This window comes from Pyrgilauda ruficollis, unplaced genomic scaffold (assembly GCF_017590135.1).
Source record: "Pyrgilauda ruficollis isolate IOZ18807 unplaced genomic scaffold, ASM1759013v1 scaffold358, whole genome shotgun sequence".
Classification (NCBI taxonomy): Eukaryota; Metazoa; Chordata; class Aves; order Passeriformes; family Passeridae; genus Pyrgilauda; species Pyrgilauda ruficollis.
In genome coordinates this window covers 56,862-67,723 of record NW_024525023.1, presented here as the reverse complement: position 1 = coordinate 67,723, position 10,862 = coordinate 56,862, and positions in this window count along the sequence as shown.

Below are 10,862 nucleotides of genomic sequence, written 5' to 3'. Positions count from 1 at the left end.
TAAAACTGTCAGCTGAGTGTTTCATGGTGTGATACAGCTCTCTATCATACAGGAAATTGACCTAAGTCATTTCCTGTAATAAACTTTATTGATGTTTATTAATACACCTTACTAACATTTAAAGAGAAAGTACAATTTATAAAGTTATTCCACTTTTCTAGGAACACAGAAAAGCATAAAATACATATAAACATGTAATTTTTTGTTCAACATCTCTCTCTCTCTCTGACACAAAAATACTTACTACCATATTACCAGGCAATTTTTTTTCTTTCATTAATCTCATGTCTCTGTAGTACCAACCAATGTTGTCATTAAGGGTATCCTGGGAAGGAAATATTCATCATGAAGAAAAAAAGCACAAAATCCCATGTACTTTACAGAAAGAAAAATCATTGATTGAAGACTGACTTCTTCAGAAATTTTTGAACTTTTGTATAGCTTGTAAAAATTCCCCACCCACATTATTGTCTTTGAAGATCTCACAGAGCTGCTCCTTTCATTTCTTGCCATAAAACTGTCAGCTGAGTGTTTCAGGGTGTGATACAGCTCTCTATCGTACAGGAAATTGACCTAAGTCATTTTCCTGTGAGTATAAAAGAAGGAAATAAATTCAATTAACCCTTTTAGTACATGTTATATTTACACACTTGTAACCTTGCATGTCTTACAACAAAGAAAAACAGTCTCAGTGGGAAACAGCAGTGGCTGTGGTGAGGGTTTTTATCTTTATGAACTTGTTGTTCTACTCATTGGGTAATTTATTTATGCACAGAAAATATTTGTGGGTGTTTTCTTGTTCTTTACAACATTGCTTTTTCTAACAGCTACAAAATATTTTTGTCATACAAAACTTTGGCATACTCTCTCAGCCTAGAAAATTAGCATTTGTTTTTCTTCTTGATTTGGCAGCCTAGTATGTTCTAGTGTGTTGCTGAAAGAGAGCTGTGCCAAGAGCTCAGACTCAGCTCTAAGCTATCAACTCATGGTAGATATTTCTGATTGAGTTCTTGCTGAAGTTTTTTGCTGGATGATTAGAGATGGGCAAACTGCAAGAGTTAAGGAGCTGTGAATAAAACAATGCAAATTCATAATTTCTCTAAACAAAGAGAAATTCTGGAGCTGTAAGGATACCTTGCACTGTGGAATTTTTAATGATTCTTAATGTTCTGCAGATAATGGCTTGTCAAAGTAGACACTCACTTATAAGTATCCTGATTTTCCACATGGATAAAATTTGTGGTACAAAGTGGAGAAGACAGAGCAAAGGTCCTTAGCTTACACCATAACAAGAGGTGAGCAGTGATCATAAACTCAAGATTCAAAACCCAAAATATGTACTATTAACTTCATCGCTTGTCAAAGTAGACACTCACTTATAAGTATCCTAATTTTCCACATGGATAAAATTTGTGGTACAAAGTGGAGAAGACAGGGCAAAGGTCCTTAGCTTACACCTCTTGTTAGAGGTGAGCAGTGATCATAAACTCAAGATTCAAAACCCAAAATATGTACCATTAACTTCATCTTCTATCAGAATGTTTTGTGTACTACCTGTGAGTTTTGCATTCTTTTCCAAGAAATCCTTTATCTGTGCTATATTCTACCTGAATTCTCCTGTTGGAACCACTGAATAGCACCAGGTTGGAAGGAAATTCAATTACAAGCTCAACCTCATCTTGCTGCATCTGACCATAGGGCAAAGTGAGTAAACACAACCACCAAAAAGAACACAGATGCAGCTCAGGAAACAACAGTATGCAAATCATCTTTAAAGACAAAATAAGCAAAATTATTTCAGAGAAAGGATTTTTGACTTTCCAGTAGCACTCAGAAAAAGCTGCAGATAGCCCCTAAAATACTGCCAACTCTTCTCTTGTGAGGAAACAAGAGGCTCACCATTCTTTTGCTTTGTATTCAGTCTTACATTCTCATAACTTCTGAACTGCTGTTCTACTTCCCACACTTTTGCTGAGCATATGTGACCATGTACTTTTGGAATTTAATAATAGTATTTCATTAAGTTCAAACAGTTAGTGATTATTTTTGAAGGCAGGTGTCCCTTGGTCCAATTTCACATCTAAAACTACTTATCTGGGGAAAGGTGGGAACAAGAGAATACAGCATTTCTTTCACAGGACTAACCTGGCTTATGCAAAAAAACCCCACAATTACAACCCTCAGAAATATAATAAAACTTCTGAGAAAATAAATTCCACAGACTTGCAGTTTTCTTCAGCTTAAGTTATCAATAATCCATAGACATGTTCTTCTGATTCCCAAAAAATTAATTCTGACTTTTCAGAAGGAAATGAGAACTGTAGGATTTGATACCTGGTCTGCCCTTGGGGGCATCTACCTATGACCAACACATTTTTCTGTGTAACTTGTATAAAAATCATACAACTACTGTTCTGACTACTCAGGGTACTTATTCTCAAATGCCACACAAGGAAGGCATACAGCAGTAAATGGCCTACAGATGGAAGGAAGTTCCACAGCACTGAAGGCAGTCAGAGTTTTCTGGTTTCCCCATCTCAGTGAAAATACAAGTGCAACAGTTGGGCTAGGAGGAGAGAAAAAATTATTTTTTAGTTTTGGGTTGAAGCTTAGCTGTGATCCCTACTAAGACACATACCAGATGTTTTATCTTAGTGAGGTACCTAAGGGGTTGTGAAGGTCATTTCTCCAAGCTGGTGTCATGTTGTCCCATACCTACCAACACCAAGGGTAAAAAAAGCAATAGAAACATAAAACGTCCCTGCTTAAGGTTACATACATATTTTTGTGGTCACAGTTTGTACTACACACATTTTGGGGTGATTAACTTCCTCAGTCATATTTTCAATGCCTAATGCAATTGTAGACTACATTATACAGCTGAACAGGAAAGCTCCAATAAGTTCTTCATGAGAAGACAAATGGAAATTCAACTTTTCTGAACTCTGCTACAAAATCATCTTTCGCTATTTCATTACACAGGCAGCGCTTCCCTCTCCTCACTCCTTTTTCCTCCTGCCAAGCCCAGCAGGGATTTCTCTTCTACCTGTCCTATACTGTCCCTTCCTTCCTAGAAACAAAGTGGAGAAAGCATGGATGATAAACCAAATGAAAAATAAAGGACTGTGTCACAGTCTGCTAGAAATTAAAATCACTGAAAGCCTGGTTCTCCTTTAAGAATGAAAGGCTGTAATAAAGAAAACATCCAGAAACTATGCAAGCTCCAGCTGTAAGTTGAGGACTCTGTTAGGAAAAATGACATTAGGATATAAATGTAAACATTATTCTTCGATGTCTGGATACAATTCAAAGCACTTAAAAATTACACAGAGTATTTAGGCATTAAAAACCATCTTTTAAATTATACCTGAATACTATTCAGTCTCATTTAGACTTATCCAGGATGCATTAAAATGTATATTTTATGACCATAGCCAATTCTGCCATGTAAAGTTAATCTCAAAGGCAATTCACATTAACATCCATTTCCTTCCTGTATTAAAAACTGCTTACTAGTTCCAGTTTTCATTGCTTTCTGGGACTGAGTCTTTCCTTTAAAGAAGTAGAAGAAATCTGTTTTCCATAGGATCCACCTTTTCAAGCAGTTTTCTCCATCACTGCAATGTCTTTCCAGGGCTTGGGCATGGGGACTTTGGAGTCAATGTTCAAGTTCTGATGTCCAGTTTTTTCACTAGAACACCCTCCAAGCTGCACTCTACCATCTGCACCACCTACTTATTGTTCTGGTATGTGCTCCTGGATTCCTCACTGTCCATTTTGACATGAGTGGAGGAGGACCACAAGGTTTTCCTGAGCCTGCACATCTCCTGGGGCACTGACTCTAGCTCTAGGTCCTCAGAAAAGGCAAGTTCCAAGTAGGTCCTGAAGAGCATCTTCCTTTTGTGGTAGATTTAGAAAGCAGCATGTCCATTGCAAGAACAAGAAGATGGACAAGAAAGTGAAGGCACTGTACATCAGTTTTAAAGCTCCACCAGAAAAGGAAGATAGATCTGAGCAATCACAATCTGTCTTCTCTTTGGCTCATCAGTACAATTTCATTAACACAGTAGTAGGCACTTAAAGAGTAAATTGGGCAGAATTTTGGTGTCCACAAGAAAAACATATTTCCCTATAAAAGCAATTCATTTTACTTTAAGACCCAGGACTGCACAACTTGAAGTGCCAGAAACTGTGGCAAAGGAATACAGGAGAATGGGGAGAGATTATTTTAAAAAGCTTCAAACATCCATCTCAAATGTTTTAGACTACACAATGTGACAAGAACTGATTAAACTATATAGAATACTTTTTGGCTAACTGAAATGGTAACATTTAAGGAACTTTTGTTCAAAAATATCTTGTCTAATAAATGTCAAAATTTCCATTAAAATATTAAAAGGGTACCAAAAATAAAAATTTACAGGCAGCTTGTATTGCAAAGACAAGTTTTAGCAATTTTGAAATTTTCAATGGAAAAAGCCTCATTAAGGAACAAAACTTATTTCAAAGGGGAGAAGATAAGTCTGGACAGTCTGAAAAAAATTCCAGCCAATTAAAAGAGAAGCTTGCTACATGTAGATTTTTATTACCTTTCCCAGTGATCCATATTTTAAAGCTCTGCAGTTACTCATGAAGAAATTCTGTTTGAAAATGGTACTTCTGTCATTAAGCAACTTAAATTAAACCTAACATTTCCACCTCCTTCATTGCCTATTTTCTAATAGAGCCTAAATTATGATTTGCTCCTGTCTCTGGTAAGTTATTTTGAGCCTCAAGTGAAGTTAGTGCTGAGTGTTATGGGTCTGACCAATGCCATAGTCAGCTCAAACTCACCTTGAATCCCATAAGTTTTGGACTGGAGTCTATTCCTTGTATTAATATATTTCTCATAGAAGACAGGAAACCTAAGCATCTTTGCCCTGTCATCCAGGAGATTTATGTTTCTATGTAAGCTGGACAACTAGAAAGACTCCAGGACTTTTTTACTTTTTATTCCTGCAAGGTGATATTGCTTTGGGCCTCAGAGTAGCTACTGGAATCATATGAACACACCTGAAAATACAAATAGTGGTTATCCTCTCCCTGGAAATTATGCTGCACCATACTCAAGTGCAGAACCATGTTGATAATTGCTGAAAGGTGCAAAATAGAGTTTAGGGAGTGAAACCCAGAGGAGCAGGAAGAGAGCTTGGGACAGCCTCACAGCACCCCAGATCACAGAAATGCCACCAGACCACCTCACAGCATCTGTGGTCTGAGCATTTGGAGCTGCTTTTCTACCTGCCTTCACACAAATGCACATACAGAACCCTAAACAGTCTAACCCTAAGTAGGCATCAATACCTAGTTGACAGTTATCCTGCTAAATTACCTGTGCATATTGTTCTTAGCAACAATAGGATTTTATATGTTGTTAAATCCAAAATTATGTATCAATCAATGTATCAGGTGGTGTTTTCATGCATTTAAAATAATCCCTTAAAAATCTGGTCATTTTTTGAGCAGCAAAATGAACAAAATCTCATTGCCTATAGAATTGCAAAATTGTGATACTTAATAAGAGTTGAACTCCAATTACCATCCTTGCCACAAAAGGGAATTTTAATAATGTCTTTTCTAATCTCCACATTTGTTTTCACAGAAATTATAGGAACTTCATGTGCTCGAAATACCCCTTCATCACCAAATGCGTTCAAATTAATCCTATATTTCAAGTTATTAGAGAGGAGACCAACAGATATGCTCACAGACATACAAAATAATTCCTTAAGTCTCATCTCCTTAGGAATATAGGTTTTCAGTTTATACTGAAATCAAGAGAATCAAGCAAGTTTTAAAAAAAAGGAATATGTGATAAAAATTAAGAAATTGTCTTGTAATATGGTCAGGTTGGAGACAATCTCAGTGTCTAATCTCACACTTCCTTCCCATAAAATCTGGCCCCAAGTTTTGGCCCTACATCAAGTACCACATAGGAGAAGATCATTGGGAAACAGGACCAAGTAGCTCAGGATTTTTTCTTTTTCCTCAGTAAGTGCCCAAGAGAAATCCAGCCTTGTTTCAAGGCACAGGTGCAGGAAGAACACAGAGAGGTGTCTGCCACAGCCTCCCCACCTGTCCAGAGGCATGAGCACTAGAGCTCAACCCAACTGACCACCCTCCTCTCCTCCAGCAGTGTTCCCAAAGCAGGGGCCCTGGGAGACAAAATTGTTTGTGTTTCCAAGAGCTGCTTTGCCTGGGATGTGTCAGAGAAACATCACTGCTCCAGCCACAGCTTCAAACTCGTCTCTATAACCATGGAAACCAAACCCTATCCCATTGTTAATGAGCAATGAGATTCTGATGGAACCGTGAAAGTGCAGACCTGAGGACAAACACCAAAAACTTATGTGGGCTCACTGGAGAAAATTAAGACATTTGTAATCACACACATAAAACAAAGAGAATAACAGCATGTTTAAGCTGGGATTTGACGAAATTTTTTCCTTATATTTCAATGGTGTGTCAGGGAAACATCACTGCTCCAGCCACAGCTTCAAACTTGTCTCTATAACCATGGAAGCCAAACCCTATCCCACTGTTAATGAGCAATGAGGTTCTGATGGAACTGTGGAAGTGCAGACCTGAGGACAAACACCAGAAACTTATGTGGGCTCACTGGAGAAAATTAAGACATTTGTAATCACACACATAAAGAGAATAACAGCATGTTTAAGATGGGATTTGACGAATTTTTTCCCTTATATATCAATGATTGGTAAATGGAATTATTGTATTTCAGCCATCTTAATGAGATCTGAAAGAAAATATTATTAAAAGCATCATAGAACTTCCAAAGCTCAAGGCAAAAAGATTCACAGTGAAAATGCATTCATTTTGAAAAGATACAAAGCTCAGTGTCTGAGAAAAATCAGGCAGTAGTCGCCACCATTTTTGCTGCTGCAAATTAAAATAAACTGGAATTTTCAGGGAATATGTTCAGAACTTAAGGACTGTATGATACTGTATCTCCTGTCCATTTAAACCAACCTGTCTTTCCAGTCATCTGCAGTTGTCTTTCAATGGTGTTAAAAAATGCTATATAATTTTAGTAACAGGTTTCCACAACCCACTGGTTTACAGTCCTCCACATACACCCTAACTTCACTAAAGTATATCCCTGGTTTTAGAGGTTTTGCAGCTGTTCCAGCTACAGCTGTCCAGTATCTCTGAACATTTCTTGAGTTGTTTTTGGGTTTTTTCCTAGATCTGCCAGGGTTAATTGTTACACAAAAAGTCCACGCAGCACAGCCTGGATGTAAAAGGAATACAGAGAAAAGTAGGAAACACCTCACCACAGTGAACTCCCTCTTCAGTCAGAAGATACTGGCATGAACTCTCTCCCTCACACAACATACCCGCAACTTGTTTAAGTGTACCAGCACCACTAAACAATCATTTGCATAAGGAATACAGAGAAAAGTAGGAAACACCTCACCACAGTGAACTCCCTCTTCAGTCAGAAGATACTGGCATGAACTCTCTCCCTCACGCAACATACCCGCAACCTGTTTAAGTGTACCAGCACCACTAAATAATCATTTGCATTTATTATTATTATTATTATTATTACTCAATTCAAAGGCTGATGTCAAGATGTCTGAGGCAAAGAAAGTACATGGTGCATTTTTAAAAAGTCCTCAGTTTGATTGGAGTTTTCTGTTTTCCTTGGGGTTTTTTCCCTTTTTTTTTTTTTTTTTTTTTTTTTTTTTTTTTTTTAAGCTCTGTTCTAAGAAAAGGAAAGCGGGGGATTTACTAAAAGCAGGGCAAGTCGGTTAGTTATGAGTCACCTTCATGACTTATAAAGGGTCTCAAGTTGTTTGGAGCGGGCTTTCTTCACCTAAGTCATGCTGAAGGGATATCAGGAGCCAGCCAGACCAACACCTCTGTGGCATCTGCAGTTACTGTCTTGCCTGCAGCTTGCCAGAGGCATTTTGAAGTGTGGAAAACTAACTGTGTGACTATTTAAATTTTGACCAAAGAAGTAGTTTTGTATAATGTGTCAAGTTTTTGTCCTTATTTCATAAATAAGCAGCAGAGAAATGCCTTCTTTAAAATACACCCATTAGACTTGCATCATTTACTATGGTTTGTTTTAATTCTTTTTAAAATTAACATTATTCAAATGCCTGTATGAGAACTCAACATGGCTTTCTTGAAATCCCTAATCATATCCACAAAACAGGATCTCCATGCTCATAATTAATACCTGTCTGGTGAAAACTCTAAGGTTTTATTTGATGATAAAAATTTTATCTGGATTAATTTCATTTGGCAGAAAATATATAGGATCAATAATTTATTCTACTGGTTTTTCAATATGGCAATTCTTAATCTACACAGGAGTAAGCAAAGTAGTTGAAAGTTAGTAGTTAAAAAACAGATTATCCAGCTACTGAACCTGCTAGCCGTTGCACTGCTCCTTTTGTTCTGAGGTCAATAGTTTACAAGACCATACAACATGGAATAGAATTTCTACAGCATTTCAATTGCCTGCTTGGAAGAGTTTCATGATGATGCATCTGCAGTTACTGTCTTGCCTGCAGCTTGCCAGAGGCATTTTGAGGTGTGGAAAACTAACTGTGTGACTATTTAAATTTTGACCAAAGAAGTAGTTTTGGATAATGTGTCAAGTTTTTTGTCCTTATTTCATAAATAAGCAGCAGAGAAATGCCTTCTTTAAAATATACCCATTAGACTTGCATCATTTACTATGGTTTATTATGGTTTTAATTCTTTTCAAAATTAACATTATTCAAATGCCTATATGAGAACTCAACACGGCTTTCTTGAAATCCCTAATCATATCCACAAAACAGGATCTCCATGCTCATAATTAATACCTGTCTGGTGAAAACTCTAAGGTTTTATTTGATGATAAAAATTTTATCTGGATTCAAATTTTGGCAGAAAATATATAGGATCAATAATTTATTCTACTGGTTTTTCAATATGGAAATTCTTAATTTACACAGGAGTAAGCAAAGTAGTTGAAAGTTAGTATTTAAAAAACAGATTATCCAGCTACTGAACCACAAAGTAGAGGCATGTTTTATTATACAGGAATATTTTTGGCAGACTAAAGCTTTTTCTATCTACCTGCATATCTTTGGAGCTCTTCCAGTATTTTAAAAACCTGAATTCAATATTTTTTTAATGTTTTTAAAAGAATAGTTTTACTTTCTGGGAAATTAGATTAAAAGACTTTAAAACCTCCTGAAAATGTAAACAGAGTATCTGAAAATGGATGGTTGTATGCTGTTCATATGTAACAGCATTTTGTAGGTGATTAAAATATTCATAGAATTGTTAATTGTATTAACTCTAATTCTTTTTCAGTCAAAATTAGATTTCTGCTATTCAAAGCTAAAAACACCTCTGAAACTGGTACATTCCATTTTGGCCTTATTTTTTTACAAAAAATGGGTTTTTCCATGACTGCAGAACAATAAAGATTCAAAAGACACTCTCACACTATCAAAGCGTCAGGCTTGGGGTCTATCACAGTCCAATTCTTCCAACATGACTGTGAGTTTACATGCTTACACATGAGCACTGCAGATTTCTAGCCTTTGTGAACTGCCTTTCCTCCCACCAGAAAAGCACTTGGTAGATGTGACAGCACAACCCTAAACATCAGCAGATCAGGCTTCCCAAAAGGCTAGTTCTAAATTATTTTTGCTGTTTGGAGAACACCTTTCATCTTTCTAAACTGGCTACTGAATTTTGCAGAGTTGGCACTACTTTCCTAAGCTGCACATGCTTTTCATTTAAAAAAAAAAAATTTATATTGGGATGTACTACCAAAGCTTGCATGTCAAAAAAAAAAAAAATTATATTGGGATGTATTGGGACTACCAAAGCTTGCATGTCTTCTTCCTATCAACTCAGCAACAAAAAGTTGGATTTTATTCCAGATTGTGACAAAGAAGCCCATCCAGTTGGGCAATAAGTAAATAAGAATTTGGTCATTGGAACTAGAGAGGCAAAACTGGCTAAATTCACATAACCTGATTAATGAGCTAGATGCTTCTAATCCTTCAGTGGACTACCATAAGTCCCCTCAGAACCTTCAGGTACCATACAGAAATGTCCAAATGTACAGGTGGGATTTGTCACAGTTTAAGTACTTTGAACTATACTTTTGATGATACTTCTAAAGGGAATTGGACTTTAATTGGACAGCTTCCATGGAGGCAGTAGCAGTGAAAGCAGATATGAAGTCTGAAAATGAAAATAAAACACACACCTATCTGACGTCACTGCAGCAGATGAAGGAACAGAGAAGCAGATGAGAGGATGGGACCTAATGACCAGAGATCAGCAGGTAAGATAGGAAGGATACATGTTTTATTCTGATTACAGGGGAAGAAAGACAGTGCTGGAAAGGGGAAGAGGAAAGTCACACCAGATCTTCTGTGTTTTTTCTTTATTAATGTTGCAAGGGAAATAACAGGGGATTTTATTTCATTATATTTAAACCTGAGGAGATAGTCACTGTTTCCACTGATGTCAAGGCCACATTTTTAGAGCTGTTTGAGAAGACAGCAGGGAGCAATACAGGTATTTGTTCATGTAAAGGAAACCTGACAGCTGTACAAAAGGCTGTTACAAAGGTTCAGCAAGAGGAAACACATGTCATTTCTCACCACTTCCTGATAAAACATGATTTGTATTTCTGCCTTTAGCACACAGAACCCAAAAATACGAATGGGAATAAAGACTCCTGCCTCCACCTTCAAGTTCTTTGTTAAAGACTCATTAGAGCTAGGACATTTTTTATTGTTGCTACTTTTTACTTTGGTGTAATGAAATTTTTTGAA